The 24,501-nt window shown below is 36.3% G+C and overlaps 1 long non-coding RNA gene across 1 annotated transcript in view; it reads left to right on the forward strand.

Moving 5' to 3' along the window:
* Positions 1-23,869, forward strand: part of LOC140498472 (uncharacterized) — a 48,376-nt gene extending 24,507 nt beyond the window's left edge. Inside the window, exons 3-4 of the long non-coding RNA XR_011965104.1 lie at positions 1,740-1,820; positions 23,702-23,869. This is a non-coding gene — a long non-coding RNA (uncharacterized lncRNA). The remainder of the gene's footprint in view (positions 1-1,739; positions 1,821-23,701) is intronic.
* The last annotated feature ends 632 nt before the right edge of the window (positions 23,870-24,501 follow it).

Here is a 24,501-nt window from a genome sequence, read left to right on the forward strand (position 1 = left end):
GATTCAATATGGTATAGAGAAGTATGTAACCCCAGAGTCTTGAGGTGAGGTAAAAGACTGTACTTCTGTACCTCCTATATATTCAAAGTAGTGTTTTGTAGAAGCTCAGTGATGTTAATTGGCTTAAATGGAACTGAGGAGTTACACTCTTTGTTAAAAGTGGGCAGGAACATACCAGAATGGGGCCTTGACTTGATAGCATTAGAAAAAAAAAACAACACTCATATCCTCAGAATATACCTAGATCCCTTAGCAGATAGATTTAACAACTCTCATTCTGAGAGACTGAGATCAGAGTAATCACTATATTTGTGATATCTCTTCTCTAATTCTATTTTGGAAGAATAAATCTGTTCCCTACAGAATTTCCCAGGCTCATAGAACTCTTCTGAGGGAACTTAGGGTCAGACAGAACATTACTCTTTCACTCTCAGGTGAGAAAGCAAACTTGGAACGGTGCCTGCAAATGAACTGTGGCCCATGAGGTGCTGGGAACACTTCATCCTCCCTCCTTTTCCAATTACTCACCCTGCTTTCATCTCTAAATATAAAGGAAAATGGAGAATTATTTTTTTTCCTTCCCTTAACATTCTTTGTTATATAGAAGAAAAATAAGTTGAAGGTAGGGATGGAGTGGGGTGGATCCATGCACTGTAACTGCATTAATGAGAATTGTTCATTTTTCTATATCAATTTTCCCTTTTTGGCCCCAGATTTTCCTCGTTGAAGTCAGCCTTGTATGAGTTACTCATCACGTTCGCAGTAGGTTGGTTTCATGCTACTGTTGGACTAAAATAACTTGTTTAATTATCTAGAAAGATGCTTCTATGTAGCAACTTCACCACTGTTAGCACTATAATCCACCCATATTATTAATGCCAGATTTCTTCTATTAGGTGTTAAACTGCTCTTTTACACAGAGCAGTTTGTCACCAAATTGTTGCCAATAAAGCTCCTCAAATGCCTAAAGGTTATTTTAAACACAGTATGAGCAATACTAGTTTCATTTCACCATTCATTTTGTTGAGTCATTATGGGATGCATTATGTGAAGTTATTGTATGCATTTTTTTATGCCACAGGGTTGGCAATATATTTTAATGATGCCATTTGGATACGTCCTAAATATCATTAAACTAGGAGTTTAACAAGGATTGTGCAAACTTCACCTATCACCATCCCTCATGTCAAAATATTGTTGAGTGACAATCTTGAGAGCCCAATATATCCAGCAATCTTGGCTTCGATTTCTTTTAAAGCTCTAATACATACTAAAGGTTGCTATAAAAGAACATTTTCCTTATGGTAAGTGTTCTCTGCATCACACTCTCTCATAGTCGGGCAACCAGAGAACTCAATGGGAAAATAACCTTCTTCATAAATGTCAAAAAAAGAGATCTCAGCATATGGTACACATTTAAGGAAACTTTTAAGTCACTGGAAATCTGATTCAAAACCTATCATAAAAGTCAGAGCCATATTCCTAACTGATACTACTACTGATGAACAAGCCATATAGCCTATGGCCATTCCATTTCCAGCTGGGATCTCATCAGGGTTTACAAACTAACTGAAATTGCACTAGGTAAATGGAGATTGGAGATTTTGTAGGTAAACCTGGAGGTGGTATGCAGTGGGTATTTGTCACTTTGGTGAAAATATAGTGAAACAGAGGATCCTTTAGGAATTTGTAATAATAAAATATTTCTCTGTGTTTTGTTTTGTTTTGTTTTCAAACAGATCTCTCAGAATCTTTTGAAAAAGATGTTGGGGAATGAATGGAATGGACAAGAGGGCACTTCTGGGATACTGGATCGTTAGGTAATATGATTGTCCCATAATCTTTCCCCAATTTTCTAAAACCAGAGGAAAATGTCAATTTTCCTTCTCTTCTAGCAAAATTTGTTACAATTGGAATCAATATAATTCATAAACCTGATCTGAGTTTCCAAATAAAAAGTACCAATGGCCAGAGTCACATTCTACCTAACAATCTTTAATCTTTTGCCTGTGTCAGGGGAGCTTTTTGGATACTTGTCTTCATTGGCATCAAAAATAAAAGATTACTGATTAATGTTCAAAATGCCAAATTTTAATTTAACCCATTTCCCAACACTCCTTCAAGAATTGATTTGAATCCCTAAATTGTTGATGAAATTATATTTTTGATTAATGAGTTTATGAAAAAGTTCCTTCAAATGACTGAAAAGACAAAGTGCAGATCTTAATATCTGTGTCTCAATCTTCATATTTTTACCCAAAATATTATCTACACAAAATCGAAGTCAAATGAAACCTTACATATTTAATGAGCAAAGAGTGAAAATTTAGATTCAGTCAGGAAACATTTTCCCTCCAAATTTAGAACATTGTTTATATTATTTTTTTTAACCTAAATTTTCCACGTGTAATCTTAGATCTTCAGTTTGTTATTAATGTAGACACAATTAAGATTTCTGATTCAATATCAGTTTGGCTCTTAGTCCAGAAGTCATTCAAATACAATTCTATGTATTTGAATGATATTTAGACTGACAAACATTATTATATAACCACTGTCAAGTGAAAAAGGCCTAGAACTGCTCCCAGATCCCTGTCATTTTATATGTCGTGTTAACATGGAGCCATTTTACTTTTTCACCTTGTGTAATGCTTTCTAAATATGCCTATCCCACTTGTGTGTATGCCTCATTGTCAAGTCTAACTTCCAGGCCAAGACATTTGAATACATAGCTGTGAAGGCAACTACGCCAGCATGCCCAGGGTGGCTGCTAGCACAGGGTCTTGGATCTTCTTTACTAGAAAAGATATCTTTTTAAGGGATCAATAATCCTTTATAATTACATCCAGAAAATACAGACAGAGAAAATAAAAGCAGAGAAATAAAGACCAATAGACAGGGCTTCTAACTGTCTGACCATAAGCAATATACACACCACCAATCAACAGACAGATCCAACTGTCTGATCATTATATACATACATAGTTACCAGACGGAGAAGCACCAACATCTGGGTTTTCAAAGCCAGGGGTGAGGGTTAGGGGTTCCTTAACAGCTACACAGAGTCTCATCTGGCACATGGACCTTCTTCCAAGGAGTGAACCCCAAAGCAAAACCTCATTTTAGAGTATATAAAGAGTCAGAAGTCCTCACAACCCAAGTACTTCAGTGCCTAATTACCACAACATGTGAAAGCCTTCAAGCAAGTAAACCTCCCCATAAGCAAACTTTCCCCTTAAACAAGTTCCTCCCCCAATGGGCTCCATGTGAGACTTGTTAATGGAGGGTGGGGAAGATCTTTAACTCTCATTACAATATCCAATAATAGTGAAAGTAGATATTATGAAAATGGATTTGAAGGGAAAGCTAGGAGGTAGAGAGGATAGAGCACCAACTCTGGAATCAGGAAGACTTCAGTTCAATTCTGGCTTCAGACACTCAACATTTACTAGCTGTGTGACCCTGGGTAAGTCACTTAACCCCAACTGCCTTGCAAAAAAAGAAAATAGATCTGACTCATTTTTTCTTTCTTCCATATCTTAATATGTAAATTTTTGTTTAGTGCCTAAAAAACCAGGAATGTCCAATAAATGCCAAAATAAGTTTATACATTTTGGAATTTATTAATGAATATAAAATTAAATTTCTTCCTTTTTCTAATGGCAGTTTAGGAAGAAGAATTAATGCGCTATGCTAGTAGATGGAGATATTACAGCAAAGGAGAGAGGATTAGAACATCCCAAAATGTCTGTTTTTGGTGATAGTTGAAATATCCTCTGGAATACTTTGCATCATCAATTTAGGTCATCAAAAGGGGGAAAACCTGGACAAAAAGGTCAAAGGGATTTCCAGAGCATTATCAAATAGATTACTATATAAAGACTAGTTTATTTATGTATTTTTTTTTCCAGATTTGTATTATAATATAAAGGGAAGGTATAGACCTAGGTGTAATAGCAATTTAAATGGAAAGATCTTTCTAATTCATTAACAGACCCATGTGACCTGCTAAAATCACTTGGAAGTCTAAGTCTCATGTGGGGGAGGAGCTTGCTGAACAGGTGGAGCTGGAAGTGTGGAGCAGAACCTGGAGAAAGTGATTGAGCGTGGTGGGGGCAGAGGAGAGAGGCAAGGAAGGTGTGGCAAAGCTCAGGCTCATGTGTGCTTGTGATAAAGCCACAGCAGAGGGGAGAAGGCTTGGGAATGGTTTTGCTCCCTGCAGTGATCATGTTTATTAACTTCTTGGTCATCATGATAGATTTTACTTTGTGGTTCTGGAATTTGGTTTTCTGGTGTCTAAATAAAGACACCTTCTGCCTTCTATATGGAGAGTCTTTTATACTTCGTGATAGAGAACTAAGTTGGCATATTCATAGTCACCATCAGTGATGTGAATATTGCCTTGGCAATCCACTAGGCCTCAACCATTAATGAACATCTTTCCAAAGAAGGGCCATGATCTCATATTTCAAGCACTGTTCAAGTGACTTCTTGCCTTATAGGTGGTTCTAACAGTGGTGAAGAAATTGAGAGAACTGAGGGGCATTAGCTTAGCAAATACAAAACTGTGGAAATTCAGTGAACTACAATGACTCCATCTTGTGACTCAATTCTGGACCTTAGATAAGTTCTCTTTCTATTCAATTATGGGTCTAATCCAAATTCTGCCTTGTGAGAAAACTTGATTCAGTTGTGAGAACTGGTACAAAACCTGATTGCACTGTTTGAACCTAGCCCTGTGTGACTGAGAGACTGGACTACCTCTCGTTGATGCTTAGAGACCCTTAACCAAGGACCTAGGTTATGCTGTCCAGAAACCCAGTCAGACCGAAAGATGATGCAAGGAGTTTTCTCACTATACATGCCAAGGAACCCATATGTCTTATCTGATAAATGGCCCCATACAGATCAATCAGTTATTATTTCCATGTTCATTTGATTGTTTATGGATACTTTGGAGGAATGGGATACCTGTCTTTTCTAAATTCAGGGAATTGCACTTGTTCACTCTTCTCTCTCCAATGTAGAAAATCCCTAATCTTTTATCAATTAGAAATCCAATTGCCCAATTTTGTATTATTTCCTGTTTCTTAATTGCCCTTATTTGATTAATTGCTTTTATATAAAACCAGTCTTTTCCCCCTGTATTCAAGGTCCAGGCCTAAGCTGAGAAGGTCTGATTCTTCTATGTTAAGCAATTGGCAAGCAGTGCTTAATAATCTAGATGCTCATAAGACTGAACCTTTGTTTCTTTAGTCATTTCATCTTTCACCTGCCACAGAAGTAGAAGGATATTTATAAGATATGTTAAACTAAATAATATAGTCTACAGCATAGGAGGCAGCTCAAAACATTTCTGAATGCAGTATGGCTTTGGACTTTTTAGTTGCTTGTGATATCACTTTGCCTTTAGCAAAAGTGTGGAGGAGCTAAATTTTTCCTTGGTTCTGCTTGATCTTCCTCCATTTCAGAATTCCACTCTACTTCCCACCAAAACAATCAGTGATCTCTCTGAGTTCTACCTAGACCCCCCCACCAAACACACATAATTCGACTTTTCTTGAGTCTTGTTTTTCCTATGCAACTATACTATAATCTCAAGATCCCTTCATCAGACTATTCCAACATCCTGTAGAAGTTCTATAAGCTTATTAACGTTAATGTGACACCAAGATATGAATACAGTGCTCCAGATGTTGTTTGATCCAGGGAAATCACGATTCTCTCCCTTCCCATTGTAAAAGAGATTCTTCTTCAGGTACAACTTGGAATACATGACTACTGAGGTCACTTTCAACTGAGATTCCCTGATTCTCTTAGTTAAGGTATTAATGTTTGACTTTATCTATCCTATCTAGATATAGTGGCATTTTGGTAGATTTTCTCAATGATAACTCTAAGAAACAAAGGTGTCTCAGCTAATAATTCAGCATCAATGGTTGAGATATGGTTAGTGGCATAAAATCCTTTTCTGAATATCCTTCAAATCATACCACAATATAAGTACTTACCCATTGTAGCTGGAATTGAGGGCAAACCTGGATATAGGACCAGTTATTTGGATAAACTGGAGAAATGCCTCAGGGCTCTTTCTTCTGGCATAGAAAAGATAGACACTCCCTTTGATAGTGTGATTGATTGAGAAGGCAGACAGATGATAAGCTTTCTGTCTTGATAGAAGGATTGATGAATTGGTGGTCTTTCTGAAGATATAACTAGTAGCTGTGGGGTCTAGGCTATCCATAGATCTTAATAGGAAAAGGCTTGGATAAATGGTGCTGTGCTGAAAATGAAAGGAGGAAGTACAGGAGGTAGTGAACCCCTCTGGCTAGTGTCCACTCATGAGAAAAGAACAGTTTATACTTGGCAGAGACAGCAGCAGGACTTTAGGACATAATAGATGATGTTACCATGAAAACCTGGTTAGTTTGCTCTGGGGCAGAGTTTTCTTTTGAGATTGCTTTAAGGTACTTCTTAGCTAAAAACACAACTGAGATGCATTTTAGGGGGTAATGGAAGCCTTTTTTCAGACCCATAATAACATTTAATTTTCTCTCAAATAACCATGGTATTCAGTCCCTAAAGTTCAAATTCAATTCATATTTCTGTTTATCACCACAAGTGAGTGTGATATCTCAATTTGCATTCATATTGATAGCTGTTATACATTATTAATAAGGAAGAAACCATTTCAAATAATCTAAAATGTAGAAAGCCATTGGTGTGCATAGAACTGGGTTGAATGCACCAGGCCTTGTCACATCCAGGCCATGCATAACTATGAGAGGAAAAAAGTACTTGAACTCTCATCATCCTCTTATAGTACTACTCTTGCTATCATAAGACTAGAAGGGGGATGGTCCTTAATCCAGATCAACTACCTATCATGTTCCCTGCAAAAAAACTTGTTATACACCATTTCCTTTCTTGTCAATTTCTACCACACCCCATTTCTACACTGGCATGCAAATTTTCCAGCCACATATTTTACTGTAAATGTTATGAACTCCCTAATATCCCCTACCACCACCTTTTTTTTTTTAATTCTCAGATCTCTTCAGCATCATTATCTTATTTTCTCCTTGCTACATCTCAAAAGAAGTACCCCTGCCACTAAAGGTAGTCATTCTATTCATGTATTTGATACTGTATTCCCCTACCACTTTCAGGACGATGCTCATTAGTTATCATTAATTTCTCATGCATCTTCAAGCGCTCTCTATTGGTTTGTTCCCATCTACCTAAAGACCTTCTTAGGTTTCCCTAATCCTAATGGACTCTCCTCTTAGCCTTTCCTTTTAACTCATATAGTTATCCAATCTCTCCTTTCCCTTTTAGCAAAACTTCTTGAAGTATTGTTGTATACCACTTCCTCATTTTTGGTTTCTCTCTTCAACCTTTTAAAATTGAGTTTTGATTCCCCATCTTTCCACTAAAATTACTGTCTCAAAGGTAATCAGAGACATCCAAATAAAAATATATTTTTTAAATCTCTTCTTCATTTATTTCTTCAAAGATTGTGACAGTGTTGATGATCTCCTCCTGGATATTCCCTCTTCTCTATGCTTCTGAGATACAACATCATCCTGTTTCTTCTCTCATGTTTCTAACCACTCCTTGTTATTGTTCACTTGTTTTAATCATGTCTGAATTCTTTGTGACCCCATGGACCACACTGTTTATGGAGTTCTCTTGGCAAAAATACTGGAGTGTTGTGCCATTTGCTTCTCCAGTAGAATAAACCTAATGAACATTAAGTGACTTGCGAGGGTCACATAGCTATTAAGTGCCTGGAGTCACATTTGAACTCAGGTCTTCTTGACTCTAAGCCCAGCACTTTACCCGCTGAGATACCTACCTGCTTCCATTCATTCCTTTTCTCATTTTCTCATTTCTCATTGTCTTCCTTATTCTTATGATAGAGCTCTGCAGAGGTCTATCCTTAGTTTCCTTCTCTCTTCTCCATGTATTCTTCCCCTTGGTCATTTTCATCAATTCCATGATTTCACCTGTTCCTTCTATGCAGATAACATGTAACTCATAGACAAGTCTATATCTCCCATCTCCCTATAGGACATTTTCATTAAGATTCCAGAAGGGCAAACTTAACATATCCAAAATGAACTCTCTTTTCTTTCCTCTACATCTATTCTTCCTTGGCATCATCAAATAATTCAACATCAGAAACTGACATGGTTTTATTAACGAAACAGATGTTAATAAAGATGCATTTCCCTCTTCTTTGCTACTGCACCCTGAAGATCACTGGGCCTTTCTATCTGACTTCCTTCTGTGTTTTCTTCCCTCTATTAGAGTATGAGTCCCTTGAAGGCAGAGGCTACATTTCTTTTCAACTTTTATTCCTAGACCTTAGGACAGTACTTTGCACTTACATAGAGTTTAATAAACTATTTCTCACTGTCTCTTGTGGTCGAAATTTAGAGCTATTATTTTAGTTTTTTCTGTCATCTCTCATAATATCCAGTCTGTTAGCATGGAATCATGGGATCAAGTATGTGAAGTTGTAAAGAATCTTAGAGGTCTCTAACCCCTCATTTTATAGATACTAACTTTAAAGCCCAAAGAAGTTCATCATCTTTCCCAAAATCAAACAGGTAACAAACAGTAGAAATTGTATTTGAACCCTGGCCTTTATCACATTCTATCAACTCCTTCTCTCCAAAAACTTCTCAACACAAAACTCTCTACTCTATTTATCTTGCCACCACCATAATGCTGATATTACTGTCTTAGCCTTCAATATGTCCTCCTGCTTCCACTCTTTCTCCTTTACAGTTCACCTTTCACATCTCTGCCAGGTAATTTTTCTTATGTATAGATCCAATTATGTTACACTTTTGCTTTTAACTTTTCATTGATTTCCTTTTGCCTACTGAGTAAAGTATCAAACTTTCTGCTGAACATTTAAAGCACTTCACTATTCCTGAGCCTCTCTACTTTTCCTAGCCTTTTATTATATTACTCTTCTCTCCATATACCCTAAACTTTTGTGTAACTGGTCTACTTAGTGTTCTTCAAACATTTACTCAGCTCTCCTTGTGCCTGAAACATCCTCCTTCTTGACCTTTACCTGTTATGATATAATAGAATGAATTCTGGCCTATTCCTTACAGCATTTCTTTGTGCCTTTACTTTCAAAAGTTCTTACGTGCCATCTTGTTAGATCATTTTTATTACTTTGTTAAAATTCTCTTTGAGAGAAGCAATATGGTGAAATAGAAAGTTCCAATCAGGAGAATTCCAACTTCAAATTCTATCTCCAATACTTAATGGCTATATAATTATTGCATTCTAGCTTATCTTCCTAGTCATCAGCTTTTTCATCTACAAAATGGAGAGAACATATTTGGAAGGAAAAATATCATATAAATTCTGTCTCTCATTATACATTATATTATTTTTAAGTGGTTTTAGTTATTTTCATTTTATATTATTTTTAAATGGCTTTACTTTTTTTTCTTTGTGTCCTTAAGTAAACTGTAAGCTTTGTGAGGGATCATGCATCGTATATTTTTATATCCTCATCCTGGCATAGCCTATTACCTCTAGTGGATACTTAATATTTAGTTCACCTTGGTTGGACAAGCCATTTAACTTCCTTGGGTCCTCAGTGTCATAATCTATGAAATGGGGATTATAATATCTGCTTTTTCTACCTCATATGATTGATGAGGATTTAGAGCTGGAAGTGATCTCTATCTCCTTCATTTCACAGATGAGGAAATTAAAGCCTAGAGAGGTCAAAGGAATTGCTTAAATTTAAACAAGTAGTAAGTAGTAGAAATGAGCTCATATTGCTTTACGTGTTGCAGTAAGGGTATGTTATTTTTACTATTAAGGTAGTTTTGATTTTGTTCTTGATTAAGTATTATAGCATTATAGATTACAGCACCCATTGTTATTTTTATTAATAATTATATTTACAATTTGATAACATAAAATCTCATGTTGAGTCAAGTCTATGCTAACAAACATTTAAATCACTGAAAGAGAGAAAATGCAGTGTTAGTTCAAACTTAAGGATGTTTGTGGTTACCACTTCTTATAGAGGACAAAATCACATATGATTTCATCAAATTATTCAAAACATACTGTGACTAGCCATAAAAATATCATCATCACCATTTTTATTCTATCTCAAATTCAACAAAGATAATCCTATCATCTGTTAATCTCATGTCACCCCTTCACCGATCAAAATTTGTCCATGACTCCCCTATTACCTCCATGACAAAAAACAGTGTTTTCAACCTAGTGTTTAAGTTCCTTAATAAGATACATTCGCTCTTTCCTTTACATATTTAACTCTCACTCTTCACTGGTATGGTCTAACTAGCTAGAAATGCTCTAAGATACACACACACACACACACACACACAGAGGTAGATAGATAGACAGACAGACAGATAGAGATATAGATGTTATCTACTATGACAGGTAAAAAAATTATAATCTCTATCTATGAAGAAAATACACATTTGTTATTGTGGTTAATGCTGAATACCATTTTTCAGAAATGTATTTGTGGTGAGAAAAATATCCTTACTTTTCCCTTTAACAAATTAAGGTAGTTATCCCCTGAACAGTGAAAAAAGTATCATTGAGACTTGATTAACCCAGGAAGCTAAGGTTCATATTATGCCTCAACATATCTTTCTAGTACTCTCTGGCCATTTTGATATGGCTCCTGGTGATATACAGGCAAAACAGAAGTTGAAATCCTTTAGACTTTGCAAATGTCCCATAATTGTGGACTACGACAACCTCCAACTAAGCAGATATGTTTTCATAAGGACACAAGTGAGAGAGAGACATGTCTACCTAAGGTAAATACTAAAGTATCATTATTGAATGTTCCTTCTATACTATGACTAAGTAAACTTATTTTGTTAATTATTGAATAGCCTAAAATTAGCTCATTTCCTTTTAATATTGAACCTGAACTAACAGGATACTCAATTAAATCATACCTACCCCTACCTAATAATACGATAAGCAATAGCACATCTAAAGGAGGACAACCACATAAGTGAAGCACCTTGAGTTCATGCCATACAAGAATTTGTGGAAGGAAATAGGATTATAGAAGAGAAGAATTATAATAATTATCTGTAATGGAGGCAAAATGGTAGAGATAAGCCAGGAAGTTGCCTGAGCTCTTCTGTTTTCCTCAAAAACAGCATTAATTCAAGTCTCCAAAAAAATTCTAAAGTGACAGAACCTACAAAAAGATGAAGTAAAAGAATTTTTCCAGCTTGAGATAACTTAGAAGGACTTCAGGAAACATTTGTCTCACTTGAGTAAAAGGGAATGCAACCCAGTACAGATGGTGTCCAGGTAAACCATCAAGAGGCTCTTAACCACAGCAGAGAAAAGCAACTATGGTGCCTTGTCCTGGCTCAGCAGGATGGTGGCACAGTGGGCCAGCTGAGAGACCTATAGCCCCAGTGCAGAAGGTTAACTGCCAGCCCCAGAACCCTGGCATAACAGGCACAACTAGGCCAAGCCACCCCAGTTTAGTGGGCAATCTGGCAGCTCCTGAGACCCCAGCAAAGAAAGCCAGTGACCAGCCCTCTGATCTTCAGCAAAAGCAGCTTGGGACAGTACCCCTGTGCCCTAGGAGCAGAGCTCAACTTTTAAGAATAAGCAAAAACCAACAACAAAAAGTGAATGCTGACCTTAGAAAACTCATAAGGCAACAGAGAAGATCAAAACACAAACTCAGAAGAGGACAACAATGTCAAAATGCCTATACATGAAGCCTCAAGGGGGTATATGAATTGGTCTCATGCCCAAAAGGTCCCGTTGGAAGAGCTCAGAATGCACTTTAAAATCGAGTAAGAGAGGCAGAAGGAAAAATTGGGAAAAGAAATGAGAGTTATGCAGGAATATTATGGCAAAAAATGTCAATAGTTTTTAAAAGAATGCAGAAAAGTTGCATAAAACAATTCCTATTAAAGAAGAATTGACTGAATGGAAAATGAGGTACAAAAGCTAACTGAAGAAAATAATTCCTTAAAACTTAGAATTGGGGAAGTGAAAGCTAATGACACTAGAAGACATCAAGAGTCAATCAAAATTAAAAGAATGAAAAAATAGAAGAAATGTAAAATCTCATTGGAAAAACAATTGACTTGGAGAATAGATTGAGAAGAGATAATTTAAGAATTATTGAAATGCCTGAAAGTCATGATAAAAAAAAAAAAAGCCTAGGTAGCATCTTTCAAGAAATTTTCTAGGAAAACTGACCTGATATCTTAGAACCAGAGGGTAAAACAATTATTGAAAGAATCCACTGATCACCTCCTGAAAGAGATCCCAAAGTTAAAACTCCAAGAATTATTATAGCCAAAATTCCAGAATTATCAGGACAAGGAGAAAATAGTACAAGTGACCAGAAAGAAAATCAGGGGAATTAAAGAAAAAAATTGTGAAGGAAGATGGTCTAGCCATATCAGATCTAAAACTATATTATAAAGTGTAATAATCAAAACTATTTAATCCTGGTGAAGAAATAGAGTGATGGATGAGTGAAATACTTTAGGTACACAAAATACAGTAGTAAATGACTACAGTAATCTACTGTTTGATAGTCCTAAAGACCCCAACTTCTGGGATAAGAACTCACTATTTGGCAAAAACTCCTGGGAAAACTGGAAAATAGTATGGCTGAACCTTGGCATAAACCAACATCTCACACCTATACCAAGATAAGATTGAAGTGGGTACATGATTTAAACATAAATGGTGATACCATAAACAAATTAGGGGAGCAAAGGAATAGTTTACATGTCAGATCTATGGAGAAGGGAAGAATTTATGACAAAACAAGAGGTAGAAAATATTATGAAATGCAAAATGGACAAAGTTTTTTACATTAAATTTTATAAAAAAGGTTTTACACAAATAAAACCAATGCAATCAAGATTAGAAGGAAAGCAAAAAAGTGGAAAATATTTTTTATAGCTAGTGTTTCTGATAAAGAAACAAATGCATTTCTCAAATGTAGAGAACTGAATCAAATCTATAAGAATACAAGTCATTCCCCAATTGATAAATGGTTAAAGGTTATGAACTGGCAGTTTTGAGATGGAGAAATTAAAGGTATCTATATTATCTATATTAATTGGAGAAATGAAAATTAAAACAACTCTTACCACATCTATATACCATATACCATATGTAATATACCATATCTATCAAATTGATTAATATGATATAAAAAAAGGAAAGTAATAAATGTTAGAGATGTGGGAAAATTGGAATACTAATGCATTGTTGGTAGAGTTGTGAACTGATCCAACCATTCTGGAGACCAATTTGGAACTATTCTCAAAGACCAATCAAATTATGCATACCCTTTCATCCTGCAACACCACTACTAGGTCTAAATCCCAAAGACATCATAAAGAAGAGAAAAGGACACATATCTACAAAATATTTATAGCAACTGTTCTTGTGGTGGCAAAAAATTGGAGATTTAGAGGATGCCTATCAATTTGGGAATGGCCAAACAATTCAATATATGAATGTAATGGAATATTATTGTGCTGTAATAAATGATGAGCAGGTGGATTGCAGAAAAAAAAAAATCCTGGAAGTACTTAGATGCACTGATGCTGAGCAAAATGAGCAGAACCAGGATCATATTCACAAGAGCAGTAACAGTAACATTGTGTGATGATCAGCTATGACTGACTTCGTTCTTCTCAGCAGTATGATGATCTAAGACAATTCTAAAAGACTCATGATAGAAAATGACATTCACATCCAGAGAAAGAACTATGGAATCTGAATGCAGATTGAAGTATACCATTTTTAGTTTGTTGATATGTTTTTTTTTCTTTCTTCTGGCTTTTCCCTTTTGTTTTAAGTCTTCTTTCACAACATGACTAACGTGGAAATATGTTTAACATGATTATATATTTATAACCTATATCAGATTGCTTGCTGTCTTGGGGAGGGTAGAGTTACTTAAGAGACAGAGGAAAATTTGGAATTCCAAATCTTACAAATTGAATGTTGAAAACTATCTTTGCATGTAATTGGAAAAAAATACAATATTATTACATGTAAAATAATTAATATCAATTTCAAGGCAAAAAAGCCTACCTTATCATGTTTGCTTGATTAATAAATGAAACTGTGTGTATTTCTGAAAAAAAATATGTCTAATTGTTTAAAGGGCTGTCATTTGTGAGAAGGATAAGATTGCAGCAGCAGAGACAGTGGCAGTGGCAGCAGTAGTGACTGTTTCTGAAACTCTAGGCCCACAGATTGTGAGAGACAGTACACCTCCCAGCCCCACTAGAAGCAGAGAATAACCTTGACAAAGAGCTGAAAAGTCAAGTAAATAGCTGAGAAAAATGAGCAAAAACCAGAAAAAAATTTCAGACTTTAGAATCTTGCTTTGTTGACAAGGAAGACCAAAGCATACAAACAGAAGAAGATAACATAGTCAAAGCTCCTACATCCAAAGGTGCCAAGAAAAATATCAATTGATCTCAAGCCATGAAAGAGCTGAAAAAGGATTTTGAAAATCAAGTAAGAGAAGTGGAGCAAAAATTGGGAAGAGAAATGAGAGTGATGCAAGAAAATCATGAAAAATGCGTCAACTGCTTGCTAAAGGAGGCCCCACATAAGCTGAAGAATATAACACTTTAAAAAATAGACTAACCCAAATAGCAAAAGAGATCCAAAAAGTTAATGAAGAGAAGAATGCCTTAAAAAGTAAAATTGGTCAGATGGAAAAGGAGGTTCAAAAGTTCACTGAAGAAAATGATTACTTAAATATTAGAATGGGGCAGATGAAAGCTAACGTTTTTATGAAAAATTGGGAAATTATAAAACAAAGCCAAAGGAATGAAAAGAAGGTAGACAATGTGAACCATCTCACTGGAAAAACAACTGACCTAGAAAATAGATCCAGGAGAAACAAGTCATGATCAAAAAAGAGTCTACATCATCTTTCAAGAAATTATCAAGGAAAACTGCCCTGATATTTTAGAACCAGAGGGTAAAACAGATATTGAAAAAGTTTACCAAATCACCTCCTGAAAAAGCTCCCAAAAGGAAAATTCCTAGGAATACTGTAGCCAAACACTAGAGCTCCCAAGTCAAGAAGAAAATATTGCAAGCAGCCAAGAAGAAATAATTCAAGTACTGTAGAAATATAATCAAGATAACACGAGATCTAGGAGCTTCTACGTTAAGGAATCTCAGGGCTTAGAATAAGATATTCCAGAGGTCAAAGGAGCTATGATTAAAGCCAAGAATTACCACCCAGCAGAACTCAGTATAATACTTCAGAGGAAATAATCATCGTTCAGTGAAATAGATGACTTTCAAGCATTCTTGTTGAAATGACCAGAGTTGAGTAGAAAATTTGACTTTAAAACATGAGAATCAAGAAAAGCATGAAAGGCTAAACAGAAAAGAGAAATCATAAGGGAGTTACTAAAGTTGAATTGCTTACATATTTGTAACTCCTGAGACTTTTCTCAGTATTGGAGTAGTTGGAAGGATTATATACATGATTATATACATATAGACAGAGGGCACAGGGTAAGTTGAATAGGTAGGGATGATACCTAAAAAAAATAAAATTAAGGAGTGAGAGAGGAATATATTGGGAAGCAAAAAGGAGAAAAAGAATGGGGCCAATTATCTCACTTAAAAGAGGTAAGAAAAAGCTTTTCCAATGGAGAGGAAGAGGGGGGAGGTGAGAGGGAAATAGTGAACCTTACTCTCATCACATTTGGCTTAAGGAGGGAATAACATGCACATTTAATTTGGTATGAAAATCTATCTTATACTATAGCAAAATAGGTGGAAAGGGGATAAACAGGAGGTAGTGGGATGATAGAAGGGAGGGCAAATGGGAGGAGGGGGTAATTAGAAGTAAACACTTTTGAGGAAGGACTGGGTCAAAAGAGAATAGAATAGATGGGGGCAGGATAGGATGGAAGGAAATATAGTTAGTTTTTCACAATATGACTGTTATGGAAATGTTTTACATAACTACACATACATAACCCATATTGAATTGCTTGCCTTCTCATTGAGGATGGTTGGGGGAGGGTGGAAGGAAGAGAAGTTAGAACTCAAAAGTTTTAGAAATGAATGTTAAAAATTGTTTTTACATGCAAATAGGAAATAAAATATACAGGCAATGGAGTATATAAATCTATCTTGCCCTACAAGAAAATAGAGCTAATGGGGATAAGAAGAGGGACAGCAGATTGGGGGAAGTGGTAATCAGAATGCATACTGTCTTGGGGTAGGCAGAGGGGAGAAATAGGGAGAAAATTTGAAACTCAAAATCTTGTGGAAATGTCTGTTGAAAACCAAAAATAATTAAATTTATTTTAAAAAAGAGTTAAAACTGACACATTAGAATATTATTAGAATATTAGAAAATAAGATTTTTTCCATTTAGTCTAAGAGATCTGAACTAGAAGAAATAGGTACAAATTACAAATAAGGAAATTAAGCTTAAATGGAAGGAAAACCTTCCCGATAATTAGAGTTGCCCCAACAAAGATTCTTGGAAGATAGTGAGTTCAAGTAAAGCCTGAAAAACCATGTTAGACATGTTATAGTGTAGATTCTTTTTGTACAATTCACTAGACAAGGTCAATTAGATGCCCTCTTCCTCAGAATTTGATTGCACATGTATGTGCAAATATGTACACATGACATACATATATGTACATACATGTATACATGACATATAAATATTGTAGACTATATATGTATATGTCTCATAAATTTTTTAAATGAATTATTTAGGTCAGAAAAATTCCTTTTGACCCATAAACAATTCAGATTTCCTTTTTACATGAATTCAATAATTGACAAACATCCCCTTTGCATTTGTTTTTTCTTTGATGTGCTGCTACAGTCCAAACGACGAGCTTAAGAGTTTTTGGTAAAGAAAGAATTTTCTAGCCATATTTATGGCAGAAAAACAAAAGGGATCAGTAAAACAATTGTCTGGATACTTCAAATAACAAATAAAACAAAAATTTTTACCCTAAATCATCTTTCTTAGACAAAATTGATGAAAGACTGATAAACGTAGCCCTAGGATTTGATTTTTCTATACGATGATATCAATTCTTCATGCTGTTGGGTGGAGTACTGTACCAAGTGAAGGGATTCTAAGGAAGAAAAATGATACAACTTCACTGCTGACCTCCATTCCACTGTCTCCTTCTCCAAACAAGAGGGTTGAACTTCCTCAAATAGAGTCAAAGTTGGTCAGAAAAGAACAATCTCTTGTCTCTAAGGGGTGTCTCTGAGGTCAAGCTGACTACTTATTGAAAGAGTGACAAATACTGTTCACCTGTTTCTTAGGAGAGAGAAGACCCCTTATCTTACCTTTGTCTTGGAAGAAAAACTGTGGACAGAGAGATAATACTCTTTCACTTTCATCCAACTATCAGGAAATGGAAAGGATTTTAGGTCATTTGAGGTATCACAGTTGGAGTATTTTTTGGAGAAATGACATTCCAAATCAACTTTAACCCATTATAGGGCCTCTTGTGAGTTCTGCTTTTTCCTTTTCTTTTTAGTTCATTCATCTTGTGACTTAGAAATACCTTTTAATTGGTGAGCTTCATAAGCCTCCATTTGACCCTTGAAATAAAGATTTCTGTAAGGACAATCTATATTTTACAATCAAGAAAGAACCACGGTATTTCAGTGTACTGGATACCATGCATGTTCATGATTTTTATTCTGGTAGTTTCTTACATTCAACTAAATTGTATATGTGGTTTTAATGTTAAAATCAATCAAATTGGTCTCATATATATTTCTCACACAACACCATTTTCGATCTCTAAGCATTTTCATTAGCAATCTCTCATGGTTAGAATGTGTTCGCCTTGCTTCTACCTAGAGGAGTAACTTTTCCTTTAAGGTGAAACTCAAGCACTATCTTGCATATGAAGTCTTTCCTGATCCCCCACCTACTACTTCTCTCTCTCTCTCAAACTACCTGTATTTCACTACTTTGTATATGTTTGTATTTGTTAGCTTTCTATTAATGATTTATGTATTTGTATTTGCACTTCTGTCCGCCCTTGGATTATAAGCTCTTTGTGCAATGACTTTTTTGTTTCTTCTTTAAAGTTGCTTCCTCAGTGCCTAGAATGGTACTTAGCACATGGTAGGTATTTAATAAATGCTTGCTGATTGATGGCAAAAGCTATGAAAATGATGGTTAAGAATAGAAAATAAGTGTGGGAGGCTAGACAGAGTGATTTTTTGTGTGAATGTGTTTAATAAAAGAATATGGATGCAGATGAATTGTAATCCCATCCCTATTTTTATAACTTGAGTGGAAACTATCACCTCTACTCATCAGATGGTATATTTGACTATTTAAGTCAAAGCTAGGAATATGTAATTACTATCAGCAAACAGAAACCCTGTGAAGAGTATTTATGTCAGTTAGATGCCAATGAAAACTAAGCCTTTCTGAGGTATAGAAGATCGATTTAAATTTTCCCCCCTTCTCTAGATTTTTACAATGACAGAATGACTTGCTCTTCAGTCAGACACTCAAGTTAAAGAATGACTGGCAGAACAGGTGAAGGTCAAACTGATTTTCAGCCATTTGACACTCTTTCAAACAAACTAAACCCTGTTTGCTCTTCGGCTAAAACTCTAAAAAAGATGACCCCTCTTCAAGCACCTCATAGACCCAGACGCATAGAAAACTTCAGAGGGGCTCAAACTTCTCCCTCTGACCGGAAGCTCTCAGTTGTAAGGCTAGCAGCCATTTCCACTGCGAGGCATGGAAACAACTTGAAATTTTCGTTCTCCTTTACTAGCTTTTCCCTATTTGACTCCACTGTAAGTGGCTTCAGCTGTATTTCTCATCAATGTTGGTTTGCCCTGGGGAATTCATTTCTCTTTTCCCCTGAACAAATGGCTCTCCTAAATGAAATCTGGAAATATACAGCCGTGTTAACAGAGTTATAAGGGAAAACTCACCAGGAGGCAGCGACATTTGAATCAAGCAAAATCCCAAAGGGACTGATAAGTCCTTGTGTTTTCAGTTCTGCACAAGCTCACAAGGAGTTAATTTTCAACTCCAACCCTTGATTCCCTGACCTGAACAAGCTGGAATAAAAGATCAAGTCCAGAGAACTACCACTATAGTGAAGAGACAGGTTAGGGGCAGGGTGAGGTCCATTACCACAAGAGAAGCCAGACCAGTCAGGTGTGGAACAATAGAGATGATGGGTGCTGGTGCTTTGGACTTTCTATTTCATCTGTGAATAACAACAAGCAGGGGACTTTCAGTAATGTCAAACCCATTTAAATGCCACGCCGGGCCAGCCACACAGAGGATAGAATATTAGTCTGAAACATATGATTCCAGGGTATGTGAAGGGTGTGGAGGAGGTAAGCTTCCTCAACCTATTCTAACTAGATTTAACTTCCAATCTTTCTTTTCTTCACTCCCCTCCATTCCCTATTCTTGCACATATTCTTATAAAATGCTTTGAAAAGATACAATAAAAAAGACTTGTGATAATAGGACAGGAGCATTGGCATGTTTGTGCGTATTCATGCTGTGTACTTCTATAGAATAAAAGGTCCTGAAGGGCAGGGAGAGCATCATTTTGTCTTTATGTCTTCTCATGTAGCACAATGCCTGACATATAGTAGACACTTAGTAAATGCCTGTTGCCTGTTGCTTGATTGCAAGGTATAATTCACTTGACTGAAATTCTGAATACCTAAGGTCAAATTTCAGTACTGCTACTAGAAAGCACGTATTCTTGAGCTGGCCATCTCTCTTCTCTGCACCTCAGTTTCTCATCTGTCAAAGCAGGGGGTTGGGGTTTAGGACAGTTAACTCTAAAGTACCTTTCAACTCTAAAATATTATGCGTGTATAATTTCTTATCTGTATCTTCACAGAATCCCTACTGTGTGAGGTAAGCAGACCAGGTATTCATATCCCCACTTGATAGATGAGAAAACTGCAGCCCAAATCATGCCAGGAGAAGTCAGTTATGGAACTGCTTCACGGTCAGAGGTCTCCGGAATCCGAGGTTGTAATTCTTTCTGCTATAGCTGTTTGTCAGGCATGCATATCTTCCTTTCTAGTTGTTGGCCCCTGGCCCCCTACCTCTCTAACTGAAGAAAGTGGTTTCAAATGGGATTTTATTAACTCCAGTCACACCCAGCATTGACAAGAAGGATGCGATCTCTGGAAGGAGAAAAGGTCCCACCCTTTAAAGTTAACAGCAGGGGGGCTGTGGAAGAAGGCATCAGGGGCATATAGTGTATAGTTAGCTTTAAAACAAAAAATCCTTAATGTAACATTTAGCAACAGAGCTTACCAAATTAAAACCTCAACTTCTCCTATTAAATTTGGATTGATTATATATATTACAGTACATCCTTGAAATAAAGGAGATGATGGTGGGGACAGGAGGAGCAATTCTAAAAATGATTTGGTTACTAGTGAACGTGCTGTGCATGGCAACCCAGAATGCCACTCATCCCCTTCTTCTGGCCTCACCTGCTAAATCCAGATATGACACAGTGATACATCTTTTTTCTTTCATTTCCTCACTATTTATCTCAAGGAAAATGCCATAGCACAAGACTCAACTAGATAATGAAATGCATGCCAGTCTGGAAGTAGTTTGTTACCTCCTTCCTCTTTCTATCCCTCTCTCCCTCCCTCCTTCTTTCCTGTCCTTTCTCCTTCCTGCTCTCTTTTCTTCCTTCCTTCCTCTCCCTCCATGGTTCTTTTTATTTTTATTATTATTATTATTATTATTATTATTATTATTATTATTATTATGATCTCACCATACAACGCAGGAATTTGCCAACTATAAACCCAGATTTAGTCACCATGATCAACCTGTTTTCACCATGTGTTCTCTGGTTATCTAGTTTGCATTCATTCTAGTTCTAGCTCTCTGATGATGATGCTCCCATCATTACTTGTCAGTCTATTTACTATTCCCCTCATCAAAGGTACAGCTTCTTTCCAAGGAGCAGAAAAACCCTTAAGAGGTAGGGGTCTAGAATTTATCCCCAGAGGTCTATAGTATCCAATGGTACCCCTTAGGAAGAGTGGGGGGTTTGTGATTCAGCATACTGTTCATCATATTCTTCAAGCTGCAACATTCTCACACATGTGAATTCAAGTGAAAATGAATTCCTATAAAATTAATTCATATACAAGGCAGCTTTGAAGAAGAAAATACACCATAAAAGGACAACATGCCACATGAGAAGTATGGTCAGGAGAAGGGGAGTCAACTCCACCTCCTTTACCTTTATGAGGGTTGTAGGGGACTGTGGCTTAATTGTTTTTAAAGCATCAGCTGAGAGAATTCTCCAAAATTCCTCCTGATGGTTGCTTAAGTGCCAGCAACATGGAGTCCCAATATTCAGGTTTGAATGGAATTCTCCTTATTTATCATGGCTAGGAACAATTCTGGATAGAGTTGTTGGTATAGTAGAAAGAGAGCTGAGTCAGATAATCTGAGTCTGAATTATGATTCCTACTTAATATCTAAGGTTACTTTGGACAAATCACTTGGACTCTATGCATCTTGTTTTCTTCTGTAAAATGAATGATATACGACCTTGGATAAACATGATTTAAATAAAGGCAATGCAATCCAATTGAAAACACGTTCACTTTGGAGACAGAGTCCAGGTTCAAATTCAGCTTATGTCACTACTTGTGGGACATTGAACAAGACATTGAATCCTTCTGCATCTTAGTTTCCTTTTCCATAAAATGAAGACAGTCAAAGTCTACCAATGACAATACTTTTTGTACCTTGTCATGACATTTAATCACTCTGTGCCTCAGTTTCCTCTTCTGTAAAGTGGAAGAATTAAACTATCTGTCCTCCTTCCTTCTAGCTCTAAATTGATGATGTCCTAAGTTATTTACTTTCCCTAGGCCAAAATTTCCTCAACTGTAAAATAAGTTGGAGTTGTATGTCCCCTAAAGGTCTCTCCTATTTTTAGATACATCATCTTATCATGTTGTAATTTGGCCCATTAGACTACCTCATGATGGGGATAATAGCAAAGATGTTTGAGAGATCAGTGGAAAGGAAGGAAGGAGAACATCAAGGCTTGCCCTTGAGTGCACCCAACCCTTTCCTAACTTTATCTCTTAGTTTGTATCTCCTGGCTCATTCTCTCAGATTTAGAAAAATAAATCTACTTACCATTCCCTTGTTTATGATTTGTCCTCTCCTGAGACTTCATGCACACCTATCTGCCTGGAACATTGCCCTCAACTTCCCTTTCTTCCAAATTAAATTCCAAATTCTTTTAAATTAAATCAATTTTCCATCTTCCACAGAAGTTCTTCCATGCAATCTCTCCAGATTAACACCACCTCACCTGGTGAAACAAGAAAATACTCTGAATGTTTCTGTGGGCTTAACATGAATTATTCAGGTGTCCTTCTATTACTTGAGTTTGTCGTACAGAGATGGGCTTCACATTTAAAATCTCTATACAAAATTGTAGTAACTTAATAAATATTGATTAAGCACCTACAATCCTTGATTGAGAGTGGTGCAGTCTAGTGGAATGATGAATGAGAACTAACCAGGGTGTTAGGAGGCTTGGATTTGAATAAGTACTACAACATTTACTAGCTGTGGGAGTATCAGCAAATCACAAGCTCTCCAAGTGCTAGTTTTCTCAACTATAAAATGGGCATAATTGTACTTGCTTTGTGTATCTCATAGGAAAACCCTTTATGTAACATAGAACACTTACAGTTCATAGATTTTTTTTTTAAATGATAACAGATAACGGAATTTGAGAGGTAGAAGGGGACTCTTATTCAGTCCGACTCATACAGAAAATAAATCTACTTATATCTTTTACTATCAACCACCAGCAAACACTGTTGTTCAACTGTCACTAAGAGGAAGCTAAGAACCCTGAGGGTGGTAGCAACCTCTCACCCCCTAGACAATCAGGCCTCCTTCCAACCCACCCTGCAGAGGCATCAATATGAAGATTGGGTCAACCATTCCTACTAAGTGCTAAACAGCTGCACCCAAAACACAGGCAAATCAATCAAGTTGACTCTGGGGGAATAGTTTAGAGAGATGTTCCAGGTAAATTGCTCCACTACCGCTACCTTGACTAGCATCTTCTCAGATCCTGATGAAAACAATTAAGGATCCTTAAAACAGGAGACACCGAAGTAGCAATGCTTCCAGCACATTGCCTATTGCTATCATTCTGAATAGCAACTCTGTAGAGATGCAGCCTGGTGTATAATAGTGCTATAGACATATCTGCTGAAAACCCAGAAAGAAGAATACTTTCTACAAAAGTCCTTGGCATTGTCAAACAGTTCAGCAACAGAAATTAATATGCTTTTATCAGTAGAAACGACATTTAAGAAACATCAGCTTTCTGTGCTTCTGTACCTAAGGACTATGGGATCTTTCCATCTGACTTGCAGCTTAAACCTATGTGTTGTTACCTTCATTATACTATGAGCATCTTGAGAGCAGGAACTGTTTATTTTCAATGTATAACCCCAATAATTAACACAATGCTTTTGCACATAGCAAGTGTTCAATAAATCCTATTTCATTTATTTATTCATTCAATCAGCAAATATTTATTAAGCACTTCTCATTTACCAGGTTCTATTCTAGGCACTGATGATAAAAGTAAAAAAGAAGAAAACAACTACAAAATGAGCAGGCTGGATTGGATGGGCCTTCAGGTATTTCAGATCTTGATAGATGATTATATTATGCTGTGATTCTGCCTATGCTACTCATAGTCCCATGGAAAGTGACCTTGCTAGCCACTAGGACATATCAAGGCTATTTGTATGATTAATGGTTAAGACATAATGGAGATATCTAATCTAATCTAGAAGCTCATCTAATTAAGGAGAAAGCAAGTAAATATATTAATATATACAGAATAAATGTAAGATGAATAAATACAAATATATAAAAAGTAGTGAAATACAAGTTAAGAAGATACTTAGTAGTTGGGGTTTCAGGGAAGGTATGAAATATAAGGTGATGTTTGAGCTTAACTTGTAATGTAAAAGAGAATATCTATGAGGTAGAGAGGGCATTTCATGTGGAATAGTCTGGGCAAAAGTAGAGAGATGGAAGATGGAGTTTTGTGTCTCATGAAAAGAGAGAAAACAAGTTTAGCTGGATCATAAGTTGCACAAGAGGGAGGCTGGAGAGATAACTTGAAGCCAGGTTGTATAGGACTTGAAAAGTAAAACAAAAGAATTTAAATTCTATCCTATAGACAATAAGGAAGCTGCTAGAGCATTAGTGGAGGAATCATGGCTAGGTCCGGTTTTCAGGAAATTTACTTTGATAGTAGTGTGGCAAGAAATTTGAAACAGGGAGTCCAGTTTATAGACTATTCCAATAATCTAGATGAGTGCTGATGAGAACTAGACTTAAGGTAG

The sequence above is a fragment of the Notamacropus eugenii genome, chromosome 4, assembly GCF_028372415.1.
Source record: "Notamacropus eugenii isolate mMacEug1 chromosome 4, mMacEug1.pri_v2, whole genome shotgun sequence".
Taxonomy (NCBI): domain Eukaryota; kingdom Metazoa; phylum Chordata; class Mammalia; order Diprotodontia; family Macropodidae; genus Notamacropus; species Notamacropus eugenii.